Raw genomic sequence first — 15,288 nt, forward strand, 5'->3', positions numbered from 1 at the left:
ATGATGATCGAGGCATTGTAGCCTTTTTTTTGTTTGCTATGTATTTCTGGATTCTCTGTTTTGGCTCATTGACTAACGACTCTGACTGTGGATTTGCCCTTAATAATCTCACATATCTCAGCATATGCATCCGCATCGTGATCGCTCCACATTACACACAGGTTAATACACCATGGCAAGACTGAGCACAGCAACAAGACACAATGTAGTTATGTTACATCAGCAAGGTCTCTCCCAGGCAAAGATTTCAAAGCAAATTGGGGTTTCAAGATGTGCTGTACGAGCTCTTTGAAGAAGCATAAAGAAATGAGCAACATTAAGGACCGTAGACGCAGTGGTTGACCAAGGAAACTTATATCACTTACCTTTGAAATCAGAAGATCTCCAGCAGTGCCATTAGCTCAGAACTGGCAGAAATCAATGGGAACCAAGGTACAACCATCTACTGTTTAAAGAAGTCTGGCCAGAAGTGGTCTTCATAGAAGAATTGCAGCTAAAAATCCATACCTTTGACATGGAAAGAAGGTCAAGCTGAGGGCAGTGGTAGCTCAGTGGTTAAGGTGATTGACTTGTAATTGAATAGTTGCCAGTTCATGGCCAAATTGCCACTGTTGGGGCCCCTGAGCAAGACCCTTAATCCTCAAGCTGTATTCTTACATAATTATAAGCTGCTTTGGATAGAAGTGTCAGCTAAATGCTATAACAGATGTCAGCTTTTTTGCTGATGGGCTGGAGAGCAGTACAATAATGAGCATCTGCAGGCAACAGTGAATCATGGTGGAGGTTTCTTGCAAATTTGGGGTTGCATTTCAGCAAATGGAATTGAGGATTTGGTCAATATTAATGGTGTCTTCAATGCTGAGAAACACAGACCGATAATTATCCCTTATGCAATACCATCAGGGAGGTGTCAAACTTGGCTGCAGCAGGGCAATGTCCCCAAACATACAGCCAATGTCATTAAGAACTATCTTTAGTGTAAAGAACAACAAGGAGTCCTGGAAGTGATGATCTACCCTAGTTCTGTTTGGAACAACCTCCCTGCCAAGTTCCTTCAAAAACTGTGTGCAAGTGTACCTAGAAGAACTAATGTTGTTTTGAAGGCAAAGTCGGGACACACCAAATATTGATTTGGATTTATCTTCTTTTCATTCAACTTTGAATTTTGTTAACTTACAAAAATAAGCTATGAACACTTCTATTTTTGAATGCATGGGCAGCGAATAAGGGGGCAGGGAGTTTTTTTTTAGAGTTCAATTATTTCATCACTCTATTAAATACAAAATTAAACATTAAGGTTCAGCAATGTACTTCATTTATGGGAATGTATGGACTACTGTTGATTTAGTGAACACAAAATAGTTCACAGTGAATTGAGCATTAAAGAGCAATAATATGTAAACTAAAATTGCATATGAAAACCCACATTCCTCCACTTTGCATTTTCAAATGAATACTCTACTTTCTGTAGAGTATTAGGAATACATTTACAAAAAACCCCATCACTTCTGCAATACTGCAGACTTGGTAGAAGTGTTGCTGAATCTATGAAAACCACAATTTCACAAGTCTTGTTTGGTTCTCAACTGTTGACAGCACTTCCTTTGGAGCACAGCCTTCATTTTGAACAAGACCAAAAACAGGGGTTAATGCAATTACATTAGTCATTTACACAGAAAAAACCCCCACAGATAGCAAGACCATACGAAGTTGCTCAATACATAAAGGCATGAAAACGGGAGTCTCTTAGAGCACAAACTTGTGACATTTGCTTTGAATTAGCTCAGAACTGGCAGAAACCAATGGGAACCAAGGTACACCCATCTACTGTTTGAAGAAGTCTGGCCAGAAGTGGTCTTCATAGAAGAATTGCAGCTAAAAATCCATACCTTTGACATAGAAAGAAGGTCAAGCCGAGGGCAGTGGTAGCTCAGTGGTTAAGGTGATTGACTTGTAATTGAATAATTGCCAGTTCATGGCCAAATTGCCACTGTTGGGGCCCCTGAGCATTACTCCTTTTAGATCAAGTATTGAGTATAAAGCCGTTAAGCGTAGATCCACGCTTTCTCTTTAGAAATGAGCTTCTAAATGAGTTTAGGCTTCCCATCCTAAGGCTTTTTCCTTTAGGTGCTTCCTGTTAACATTTGGTTTGTGTTGAAGTTCTTGGTTCAATTGTTTTATTTATTTCTTTGGCATTTATCTGTATGCTAATGATTAGTTAGTTTATTTCATATGCCTGAGACATGTCTGTATACATCACATTTTCCCTGCCATATAAAGCTAAAAGCATCAGCCTGCACTACCTGCCCCTGACCATGATGATGGTCCATCAAACATTTCACCACAAGTGGAGACACAGAATACAGGTGGTACAGAGCAAGTATCACAATTACTAGAGAATACAACTCAAGCAGAGTTTCTGACACTTGCTGAGAGTTATAATGAACATCCATACTGTTGCTACATAAATAGCTGTAAATTACACACAATGTTTAGTGTTATATAGAGTTAAATATATAAATATAAAACTTTGCTGGACATTAAAATGCTTATATTTGGTATCATGCAAACATTGTTGTGGGACTACCTAATGTAATTATCATATTACTAGTGGAAAACACATTTAGAGAACTTAGCTGACACTTTTATTCAAAGCAACTTACAACTATGACTGAGGACAACTTAAGGGCCTTGCTCAGGAACCCAACTTTGAAGTCATGGGGCTTGAACCAGGAACCTTCTAATTACAAGTCAAGTACCTTAACCACCAAGCTACCACTGTCACTTTATTTGACAAGACCCTGGTGAATCATAAACCCCTCAAAATAAAAAAAAAAATTTTGTTGTTGTTGTTTTGACTTTTTTTTCCTTTGTATTAAATGAGCTCAAATGGAACCTTTACAATTAATTGCAATTCATCTGATCACTCTTCACAATCTAGAGTTAATGAAAATTGCAGACAGTGAAAACAAAATATGTGCCAGTGTCAACTTTTGGCCACAACTCTATACGAAAGCGAGAGCACTTTGCTTGCACAGCTGATGAAGGACCTCTGTCTAAAACGTTTCTCTGGAAACCGTACTTTACTACAATTTTGAATATCTCTACATCTCTTACCACAGTACACTGCAGTTACTCACCTAGTGTAACGGTGAGCAGTAAGGAGGTGGACGCATGTGCAGAGAAGAGCGAGATTTATCAGGGGCAAATCTAGAGTCGTAGTCGTTGGAGTAGTCCAGGGTCATTGAACCAATACGGAGAGTACGGGGATACATGATAAGAACAATGGCTAGGGTACACTAACAACTAAAACACAAACAGCAACTAGAATGAAACACAAAGGCACAGAGTACAAACTTACATACAGATACGGGCTTCCAAAAACATCCAAAGAACCTACTTATATACATACATACATACATGCATACAGATGGATATTGGCTTTTAAAAACATCCAAACATACATGTAATGAACAGCCAAGATACAGGGCACAAGACAGGATTTTACATACATTACGTTAACAAGACTAGAAATGAGGAACAGGTGTGGAAAACCAAATGAGGGGTGGAGAAAATGAAAGTACAGAATGGAAGCAAAACAAAATAAGACAGGGAAACCATGGAACATGAAAGCTAGGAGGGACAAACCGTGACACCTAGAAACGTCTTCAGATTTTTACAGGGGTGAGGTTGCAACAGTGATGTACTGAGTAAAGATGTACTGAGTACTGAGTCTTTTAGACAGGGTTGTAATGTTGCACAAGTATTACACAACCAACCGGACAATTCATGTCCGTTGGTGCTGCAGTTTCTTATGACCTTTAAGTGGTGCTATTGTACATAATTGCACAAATGCCCAAATAACCTGCTTCAAGACATGTCTTGACAATATTTAAGATAATATACATATTTTTAGTTGGAAGACGGAGGGCTTAGCCCCATATTTATAACAGCTGCCTCTGACAGAAACATTTACTATATTAGGCCATATTGACTATTAACGGAGTTGTCGTAACACAAACATCTTATAAATATATCACCAGACATGATAAGCTGCTGAATTAACTGGTTGCAGGGGAATAACAAAAAACAAAAAGGTGGCAACATCAATTACAGGGAAGTAAAATCCAATGCAGCATTGGCCACAGATAAAATGGTTTATTGACACATTTGGTTCTTCCTAACTGGCCAAGCACTTTCAGCCTTTTGAGTATTTTGACATCAGTGTCCCTACCACCAGATGGCGATACTTGCAATGGCTTTTTAACTGCAAACGTCACTTGTCACCTGCACCTGAAACAGGAAGAGCAAAAGGAAATTTGGAAGAAGAGTATAACATAGGACCTGCTGATCATGAGTTTAGGCCATGGGTCTGCTAAATATTAAATGACTAATTTATACACTACTTTTTATAAAGTTTTATAAACTTTTACAACACCTGTGCCATAGATTTTGTACTTTTAATGATAATGCCACCTTACTTTTTTTTCTATATTCATAATCTACATACTTAGATATAAATATCTGAAATTCCATGTTGAGTCATGTTATCAGTGCTATATTAATGTAAACCTATGACATGTCCAAGCTGGTTTATTCAGATTTCAAGGTTTAGGGTTATGATAACATTTTAGGGTTTATGAAACCTAGAAAATCACAAAGGTATGCTGTGGTACAGTAGCACTTTGTGTCAATGATGCTGTGTGAAAATAGGATTACGTGGACTATGGAGATAGAAGGGAGTGTAGTGACATCAGTCTGCAGTCGAACTTGGAGACCGACTATGTGGAGGATCCGCCAATGGAGGTGGAGGAGGTCCTCTATGGGGACCCTCCCACTGACAATGACGTTCAGTCTGCTGTCTCAAAGAACGACAAGCCTCCGGCACCTAAGATACCGCCCAGGAGGTATCGATTAGGTGCAAAAAAGTCATCTCACAACACATCTTGAGGTGACCTCGTCCGAGGAAGAAACTCCCTTCACTAGGGAACACAGCCCCGGAACTCTTGTGCCTGTACCGAAGCCTAGTAGAGGCAAGAAGGGAACGAGACCGGCGCCAACCCCAGAGACAAGCATAGCAGCTGGTGCGCCTCCTGAATAGAAATCCATTATTTATTTGAAAATATATATTGCTCTCATATGTAAATGCAAATTTGTCTCAGCTAAAACAAACACAAGCAAGAAATATAAATACACACAAACACACAGTACATGAGACTGAAAACAGGTGACTCCTTTAATCTACCATTGTGATATTTCCCCAGAGCAAGGCTCTGCTCCATTAACCTAATCACATTACAATCCCAACAGGAGGAAGACATTTTAATTAAACACTCTTTACATTAAACACTGGGAAATATATGTAAACTCAAACAACATGCACAATCTCTTTGACTGCCACTAAAGGCATACCAATAAATTCCCAATGCCAATCAATAAAGCTGCACTAACCTACATTACTTTTTCCATTCTTGCACTTCTTCTTGGAATAGAGGTGTGGAGTCAAACTTGTTTATGGGGTATTCTACTGTATGGTCAACTGTATTCAGGGGGTTGAAAAGTTAAGATAAAAATGTGTGTCTTATGCATCTTCCAGTGTTTGCTATGTATGGTACTGTATGTGTTTTAGTAATGTTGACCAGAGCCAGTGGCAGGTGTAATTTGGGTGTTTTGTGGCAGTTAATTGGCTGCTCTCATGCATGGAAATTCCAGGGATAAAATGAAAGTGATAAAACTTCTGATCTTTGTTGGTGATTTAAGTTTTTCTTTGATTCTTTGAAAGGCATTATGAAACCTGAGAGATTTCAGTCAAATCAAACGAATGCTGTACAGCAAGTCTGCACTGGTTGCTCAGGTTGTTTTCTAGGTTACTTTAATACATTGGCCTACATGGAGGAATCCATTATTAAATGATAAAAGTTAAGACAATTTTGTATCTCATGACATTAACAGCTATTTTTGTCCTTAACAAATTAAATGGGATGGATTTTATATGAATTGGAAAGATTTTTGTAACAGATAATGGGCATGAAATTTATATTCAAAAATGATTCCATTGTTTATGTCCAAATGAGCAGTAGTATAACTATTTATTGACTTTATTCACTGTAGCATAAATAATTTCAGAAATGTCTTTCCTGTGTGTCTTGCTTGTACATGATCACAAGGAGGCAGCATAAAAGAATCACCAATAATTACCACTTTCCTAATTATCACATTGTCCCGCCCAGAGTTTAAACAGTAAAAAAGTGACAGCATTAATTGTATTTTTGAAAAGTTTGTAATTTGCAGGTTTTCTCAGGCAGATTGAAGCATCTTGGAAATTAAACATTCTTCCCATACACCAGTGTCAGACGTTTTGTTTCTTCTTATTGTTTGTAAAACCACACTGGTGTCATCACTGGTCACATGCACTTGAATTTCTAGCTTCTAGAATGATGTAGCAAAGTATACTTTGCATGAAAAATAGAAGCTACAAGAAACTGAAATTCATGGCTGCTACATACATACACTGAAATACAGTAAAAGGCAAATCTGGTTATTTAAAATATAATCATTAAAACAAGAGACTAGGGTGGAGACAGAAACGCAACCAAAATAAAAACAAAACCATATAGCACTTATAGTCAGGAGATAATAGTTTGAAATATTTAACCTGTTATTGGTATAACAGCACTAACAAAAATACAAAAATTACCAATTTGGGGGAAATCAGTGACCTTTAGTGCAAATGTAACATTAATATGTTTAAAAAAAATATGTTTAGTGCCTGTCCCATTGCACCCGTAATGCCTAGAAAAGCAACAGTCCATTCAAATGGCTAATAATGAAAAAAAAAGAATGTCTAATTGCAGTCGATGAAAATACTTGCAGTAGATGGATACTTGCAATAGTGTTTTTAATATGTCTAATTTTTAACGTTTTCCCTTACTACTCTGGTCATTCCACAATACATACAAATGTCATTAAAAAAATAATAAATCAGTATTATATATTTATATATTAAGGTCACACAACTACAAATGACATCTAATTGCCAATTTCAAATGCCATCTACTGTTCTTATGGAATGTAAAATTAACATGACTGTTAAATTTCTAATTAAATCCAGTTTGTAATTTGTCATCAACATATTCTGTTTAACTCTATAACTGCCAGTTTCAATCAAACCAAACAGCATGTCAACCATACTTCAAGATAATATCTACACTGAAATGAGTTTATAGCTGTTTATATAGCTGTTACTGGATTTCTTTAATTTGTGTAACTCAAATGGCAACAGAAACATTCACAAAAGACTCTGGAAATCAAAATCAATTTAAAACAAAATTTTGTTTTTGTATTATTCAACATATTTAACAAATCGCAATGTCGGAATATTCACGTGGTGTAAAGGTATTTGGTGTGGTCCCACTAGATTCTTCACTTCCTGAAGGCTGTGCTGGCTTCACAACCACACTGTACACGGTAGAAGGTGGTCCACGTTTATCCAACCTTGCAGCAGGTTTTCCATTTCCATTCTGTACAAATGAAGCAGACAAACTTTCATATACACCATATGCTGTGTGTTTCACATTACCTTCCACAGAATCGCTTAGAATTTCCACAAACGAACAATAAAATACCTTGGACCAAAGAGTGATAGGTAGTATTTAATTATGTTAATTTCTGCAGGAGTTATATTATTGATTTAAATGATACCTCAACTTCAGCATAGACAGCGTCACCCTGTGAGGAACCTATGAAAATGTGAATAGAAAATTTAACATTATTCCTTCAAATGCCAAATAAATTACTTAAATAACAGAAGATAAAACAAAAGACAAAACCTGTGGAAATATAACAACATAGCCATGAAGAGTGCTGGCATCTCACCCTGCAATCCTCTCACCCTACATGTCACGTCTTCCAAGCCCTACCCTCAGGCAGAAAACTCTGGGCTATGTGCGCCAGCACTACCAAACACAAAACCACTTGCTAATACTTTTAAACAAAAATTAAAGTAGATGTCCATTACTTTTATCCCTAGGCAGAAAAAAAGTGGCAGCCACTCAAAACAGCTGAATTCTCAGACATATCTGATAATTGTTGTAAGGGTTGGCACCAGGCCGAGGCCCCCCTCCGGCCACCAGAGGGAGGCCTTGAGTCAGGCACACTACTAATCACACTTGATGCCCAGCAGCTGCGCTAGATCTATAAAAGGCCCAGTGACCCAGTCACTTAGTGCTGGGTCTTTAGCCAAGTGCCTAGCTGGTAACTCTGGGTATTGAGGTCTGTGAGCTTTTGTGCTACACTTCTGTTCTGTGAGGGTGTCTGTGTTTTTACATGTCCCCTCCCTTCTCCAGTTTTCCCTCTCATGTCTGTCTCTCTCACGAGGCTCCCGTTAGCCACTAAAGTTCCTTCCCGTTTTCTACTTTAGTTTGCGAAGTTTCAGGTCGGTTTTCCCCAGTGCATCGGGCCTGCCATTTTTCCCGTGGTGTGCTTCGTTTTCCCTTTTTCCAGGCTTGGCATGGTGTTTAGTTTTTCCTCCTGTTATGTCATCCTCCATTCCTTTGAAAAGCGATATATGCGCAGGTCATTTCATGGTTACTGTAGTCTAGCAGGGGCTCGTTCCCCTTGCAATAAAGCGGCTGGGGTTCGATTACCCCCCTGTTGTTTTTTTACTTCTCTTGTTTTACCTGTTCTAAGATCTAACTGTTTTGCACATGGACCCACCTTCATTAAAGTGTGGTAACTCACCCAGCAGAGTGTCGGGGTCATCGCCTATCTGTCCTGGGTTTGAGCCCCATTACAATTGTACAGCTATGGTCCTGAAAGTGCAGTGACATGCATGGCTGATATGACTTTGTCCAAGACTCCCAGTATGCTACAGCAAGTGGGGAGAATCATGACTGTTTAAGCCTACATATAAGAACCTAAAATGATCACAGCTCAGGATTTCTAGATTAGCTGTCTTTCTCCATTTTGGCTTTTTTCACTAGGTTGCTCGCTCTTGAAGAAACAGTTTTTCTAAATCTTTGTAGCTTTAGTTATTCTAGTGTTAAATGTCCAGAAAAGCTTTGTTTTTGTCCAAGCAAGATATCTGGGTTGATAAAGCATTTTTTCAAGCTTTAACACTAGTAATACAGACATATTGAAAAACTATTTCAAAATAATTTAAAAACATTCACTACAATAAATAGCAAACACGTGATGAAATTTCAAAGAGGCTGGGTAGATGAAATTTTCATGTTACAGATGAACCTCTGCAGAATGCTACCAAATAACCCCTGTATTTATTCATTTCCTAAGTAACCCAGGTGGATATTTTACACTGAGCATTATGTTTGATGCAGGGTTTTACTAGGGTGATTCACACCTGGCCCTTTTCTGTAAAGACTGTAAACGTGTCTGAAATAGTCAATAAGAATTTGAGGGCTGAGAATATTATATTAGACTCTTCTAAAAGACATCACAATTAAGAAATTATTTCCTTTATGCTTTAGATATTGATGAGATAACATCATTAACATCAGTTATTAATTATACTTCTTTTACCTACTTAAGTATAACTGAAAGATTGTGGTGTGACACTGGACCATTAGGAGGCGCTGTGCCTCATTTGACTGGCTACAGCAGCACAGGCAACATCTTCTGGCTGGTCACGAGGCAGACAGGGCACTTAAATTAAGTGACATGAATTAGACATTTGTATGTGTACATTTGGTAATCTCTTTCTCACAACTTGTTATTGTCTTACTGTATGTACACAGCAGGGAACACTTTGATCTTTCACTACATTGTCAACAATCCATACAGCTTTGATTATCACTTTAAATTATTTGTCCTCCAAATTCCCAAGTCACTTTAGATTTCAGTGGATTAACTGTATGTACAAGGGTAAACAAAGAAAATATAGCATCTCTGGAGGAAAAATCAATTGGACTCGAGTCAGATGTGCAGATGAGTGGGTTTTATTAGTTCTGTCCCTTATACACAGAGAGAGAGAAGCCCCAAACTTCTCCCTCACATGAGTTCATATACCCCCACCATTCCCCGCTGTTCTCTCATGTGCCAATCTCGTGACTCCAGGTGCCAGGCCTCTCAACCGTCCTTGAACATTCTTTCCTGCTAAAAACAAGAGAGAAAAACAAAAAAGACAAAAAGACAGGAGGAGGTGAGAGGCACTGTCATTAAAGAACAGTTACAGGACCCCAGAAGTGCTGATACCAATCCAATACCAGGCAGTATATCAGGGTTGCAGAAGCAGGGTGATATGTTAAAAGCCCTGTCTAACAAAGTCATTAACAATGCAGAAATAAGTGGTAAGTTTTTGTTTGTTTTTTTGTCAGGGAGAATAGACTTTACACAAACAGGTGACCAATTGGTAGTTCCAAAAAACTTAAGGGACAAGGTTTTAGAGATGGGACACACTAATCCATGCAGGTCAGCAGAGGACAGTGGCAAGGATTGCTAATAGGTTCTACACTGGAACATTCAAGCTACTAGATGCAAAACATCTGTTAAATGTGAATTGAATGATAATATCATAGATTCACATTAATTGAACAGCCAGTGAATTGCTGTTATCTAGTATATGAATAAATTCTTTAATGTTGTTAAAATTCCTCTCTCTTGCTGCAGAAACCCATGTGTGCACAGGACTTCCTCTTTTCTGTATGTTTCCATGTTTGCTTTTAACTATATACAGTCTACTATTACTGTCCAGTTTTTGATCATTCTTTTTTTTGTTCCTTTTAAAGGTTCTGTTGCTGGAAAGGAGAACTGTATTAATTAGATTCCAAGAATATGCTAGATTCTGAGAATATGTTAATAAGGATTCTGGTGATATGTTGTTTTTATAGTTGCTGCCTGTTCTTATCACATACACCGCATTACTTCTTTTTCACACACACACACTGGCTATAAATAACTGATGACACTCCACAATAGCACATCTGACTGCATAAAGATTCTGTATCTCCTGTTCTGCTCAGAATTTCTCTCCACATGCCTGAGGGTAACAAAGTGTTGTCAATAATGGCCACCCTCCTAGCATTCCTGTCTGTTGTCTTTGTTTTGCTTTACCTCCTTGTTGTGGTTCCGTTTCTTAGTAAAATTTTCCCCACCCCTCATGAGTTGCAACTGTGTCTTGTTTAGTGCTCATCAGACCATGTATTTAATCCCTGTGTTTGTGCAGTCTTGTGGCTGGTTATTGTAATCCATGCCTTGTTTGTGATTCCTATCCTGTGTGTTAATCCTAGCTGCTGTTTGTGTTTTCTCTGCATGTTTTGTTATTTATAGTGTTAGTTTAGTGTAATTATTGTTTGCTTGTGTTTTTGTTATAGCTTGCTTCCTTTTTTGTTATCGTGTGTTTCGTTCCTTTTAGTTAATCATGTATTCCCAGACTCTACACATTGGCTCTATGACCCTGGACTGTTTATCATGGATTTGTCCATAATAAAACTCGCTTTTCTCAGCATATGCATCCACTTCCTAACCACACACCGAGCAATTGATAGATTATAGTATATAATACAGTACTTTATTAAATACTTCAATAAAGTGACAGTTTAAAGACCCAAAGAGACAGAATTATTTGTATTACCATCATTGTAATACTGAGTATAAACTATTTCCCCTATAAAGCCAAGACTATAAAAAACTAGAAACTATAAGAAAACTGTTTCATTCTGTAGACCACTAGATAACACCATTGTATTTAACCTATAAAAGTCTGAAATTATTCACTATATATATTTAAGTTTAGAGGACTCTACCTGCAAATGAGACAAAATCAGAGAGAACAAGAATCCATTGCACTACCATTGTTGTTAAACTGTTACTTCCTCTTTCAAACTGTTGAAAGAATATGGTGATTATGGGACAGTAACAGGCTCCACTGAAGAGTTGTTCACTGGAGACAATTAGGTACATTTAATACAGTATTTCTGAGAAAGACTTTTGCTGATGCATACCTCTTGTGTCAGGAATGATTGTCAGGCTGTCTGTTGTAATGAACTGAGACTCTGGAAGCAGGATTGTTTGAGTTCAGTTTCATTAGCACCTGTCACTTCCATTTCCAGTAAATCCAGCTTCTCTGTGCTGTATGATTATACATTAAAACCCTTTGAGGTTTAATGTCATTGCTGATTTGAAAAAGCATGCTGTAATGCTACAGTAATTAAAACAGGACATACAGTAATATATACAAGTAACTATATATTTCTTACACCAACAAATAAAAATGTCTGAAATATTTAAAGCCAACATTCTGCTTCTTACAGAACCTCTACCACTCCAGCATGAATATGAAGGCACTTCTATAAACACTGATAGAACTACCAGATATAATAAGACCCTTTATAGACTATTCAGTATGTTAGGGTTCTAAAGCAAGGAGACCAAATTTATACCTTTTCAGAGGACAGTCTCTGGTATAAAGACCCTTTTACTAACTGAAGATTACATATATTATGAGTTGGAAGAGGTTAGAGGCACCAATGTTCTGGACATGTGGCAGGGCCAAACCCCCTGAGGGGCCACACAGACACTCTTCTAGAATTAACCCAGAACATTAGAATACTCATAAATATCTCATGTATAGGTAGAACCTCAATAGTAATTCACCTAATATACTATAGTAGTCAATTCTCCACACATTTCTAACACAAATCAAGCAGAACAAGTGAAAAATATTTCAGAAAATAAGAGCAAATATTGTGTGTGACTATGAGGCCATTTTTCCAGAAACTGCAACACAGGGAGGATGCCATATCAGCAGTAAAATTGCTTTTCTGTCACACACACACGTACGCACATGAAAAGTGCTATACAAAAAAATCTTTACTTGCCTTGAAATACATCAATGGCTATACTTAGAAGTGCATACTTCAGATTTCTGCCAGGAATCCTGGGATAACGACCCAAAACACAACTAAAACTTATAACCTGACTTGTCCAGTGTTATTCAGTTAATCTTTAAGGTTTGGTGCCAGGCCATAGTCAGTCATAGCACTAATCAGGCTTAACACCCAACTAATCAGGCTTAACACCAAACAGCTGGGCTAGACCTTATATAAGCCCTGTGACCCAGTCATTCAGTGCTGGGTCTTTGCCAAAGTTCTGAGCCAAGCTCCTAGCTGGTAACGTCAAGTCTGTGAGCCCTCGTGCTACACCTCACTTCTTGTCTGCGAGGGTGTTCATGTTTTAACTCCTCCCCTTCCTTCTCCAGTTTTCCCTCTCAAGTCTGTCTCTCTCCCGAGGCTTCCCTTAGCCATTCAAGTTCCTCCCCGTTTTCTGATTTTGTTTGAAAAGTTTTAGTTTGGTTTTCCCCAGTGCATCAGGGTTGCTATTTAATCTGGCATCCTTTGTTCTCCCTTTTTCCACACTCGGCGTGGTGTTTAGTTTTTTCCTTTTGTTTTACTTGATCCAAGATCTAACTGTTCTGCACACGGGCCCACCATTGTTAGAGCGTGGTTGCTCACCCAGTGGGCTGTTGGCGTCATCACCTAGCTGACCTGGGTTCAAGCTCTCCTTACCTAAAGATTTTTTCAATAACTGAAGAGTAACTATATTATGAGCTGGAAGAGGTGAGAGACACCAGTGTGTTCTGTACCTGTGGCAGTGCCAGGGGCCTCCCAGGCACTCTTCTAGAGATGATACAAAATTAATACTCTAAAAGTCCATTCACTATGTATTATCAAACACAAAGTGGAAAAATATTTTACAAGATATAATAAGAGTAAATATTGTACGAGACTATATGAAGCCATTTTCCAGATCCTGCATCATAGGAGAAAACCATAGCAACAGTAACGTTGATTTATTTGTTTTGTTTTTACACACACACACACACACACACACACACACACACACACACACACACACACACACACACACGTTGTAACACTGCTTTTTTAACCCCACAGTTTGATAGAACATGCAAGAGTTGATACCTTCCTCTGTGTCTTTCTGTTTTCTAAATCCAAACCGTCTCTGTTTAGTCATATTACTGATATTAATCATATGAGTCACAAGGCTTGTGGCAGGAATAAAACTAATATACAATTAATGTAATGAGATTTTTTAATAATGGGGATTCTTTTATTTTGGTCTTGAATGAACTTAATTCACTTGTCCTTCTCTTTAATCATTTATAGTTTTGTTAAGTGTGAATCTCATGTCACTGTTGAACAATGATAGTTTTGCTATCTAGAAAAACATGCTGTAGGGAAACAAAACTTTGAGCTCATCCCCACTGTATCTGTAATATTTTTAAATGCCTAGAAAAAAAAACAATTTCTGGTTCCTGTTTTCAAATGTAGGGACTGTCAGACTGCAATAATGCAGAGTCTTGAAAAAGCGTTAACCAAAACCCACATCCTTCCTGCAAGTGTACTGTGAGAGCTTACAGAGATCCTCATGACCTTCACGTCTTTACAGCACTAGTATAATTATGAGATCAGAGTGAGAAATACAGACAAACCCAGTCACAACTTTATTAATTCACAAAACTATTAGATATAATATAGAATTATATAAGGTAGCTAAATGTGTTTCAGGAGAAAAGGATAGTGAGCAGGTATCTGCTTTTCTAAGTGGCAGTTCCAGTTTTAAGAGTTGATATTCGTGTTGAATTGTTGGAGACTGAACCTGGCTGTCTGTTCATCTGTTTCTGATAGTTTTTCTGGGTGGAAAAATATACAGTAGCTCTTGTTAGATTAGCACATCAGTGACCTTTGGAAAGGTGACTCATGAGCCATATGTTCTATTTGCTTCAGTAAATTTCCAGATGCATTTACAAATGCATGGTGTTTCAGCTGGCTTCTTGGGTACTCAAATTTAGGTAATGTGGTACAGTGTCTACCTTCATTTCTCAGTTCTTAGTTGACAGAAGAAAACTCCCAGAAATGTTACTCCCTGAACTGCAACAGGAAATTTCCCTCTGGGATTAATAAAATAATCTATATGCAGAAATGAAATATGAAGAAACTGGGGCAATGGTGCTGGGAGTGACCCAGGTCAACACAACAAACATAACCCTGATAGAAACAAAAGGATAGGAAAAAAATACAATGACTACCCCAACTATACTGACATAAACAGACAAAAACCCACACCCAAACAAATTGGCAGGCACTTCCAAGTACAACTACAACTACTATATACAGGGATATATACAATTTATACAATCTAGCATCCAAACAAACAAAGGATAAAGTGAATCTTAAGTCAGGAGAGAAAACTAAGGTCATAAACATGAATCTAAGCAAAGAAGTAGCGAGCAATAAAATCACACTCTGAGCT

This window comes from Electrophorus electricus, chromosome 7 (assembly GCF_013358815.1).
Source record: "Electrophorus electricus isolate fEleEle1 chromosome 7, fEleEle1.pri, whole genome shotgun sequence".
Lineage (NCBI taxonomy): Eukaryota > Metazoa > Chordata > Actinopteri > Gymnotiformes > Gymnotidae > Electrophorus > Electrophorus electricus.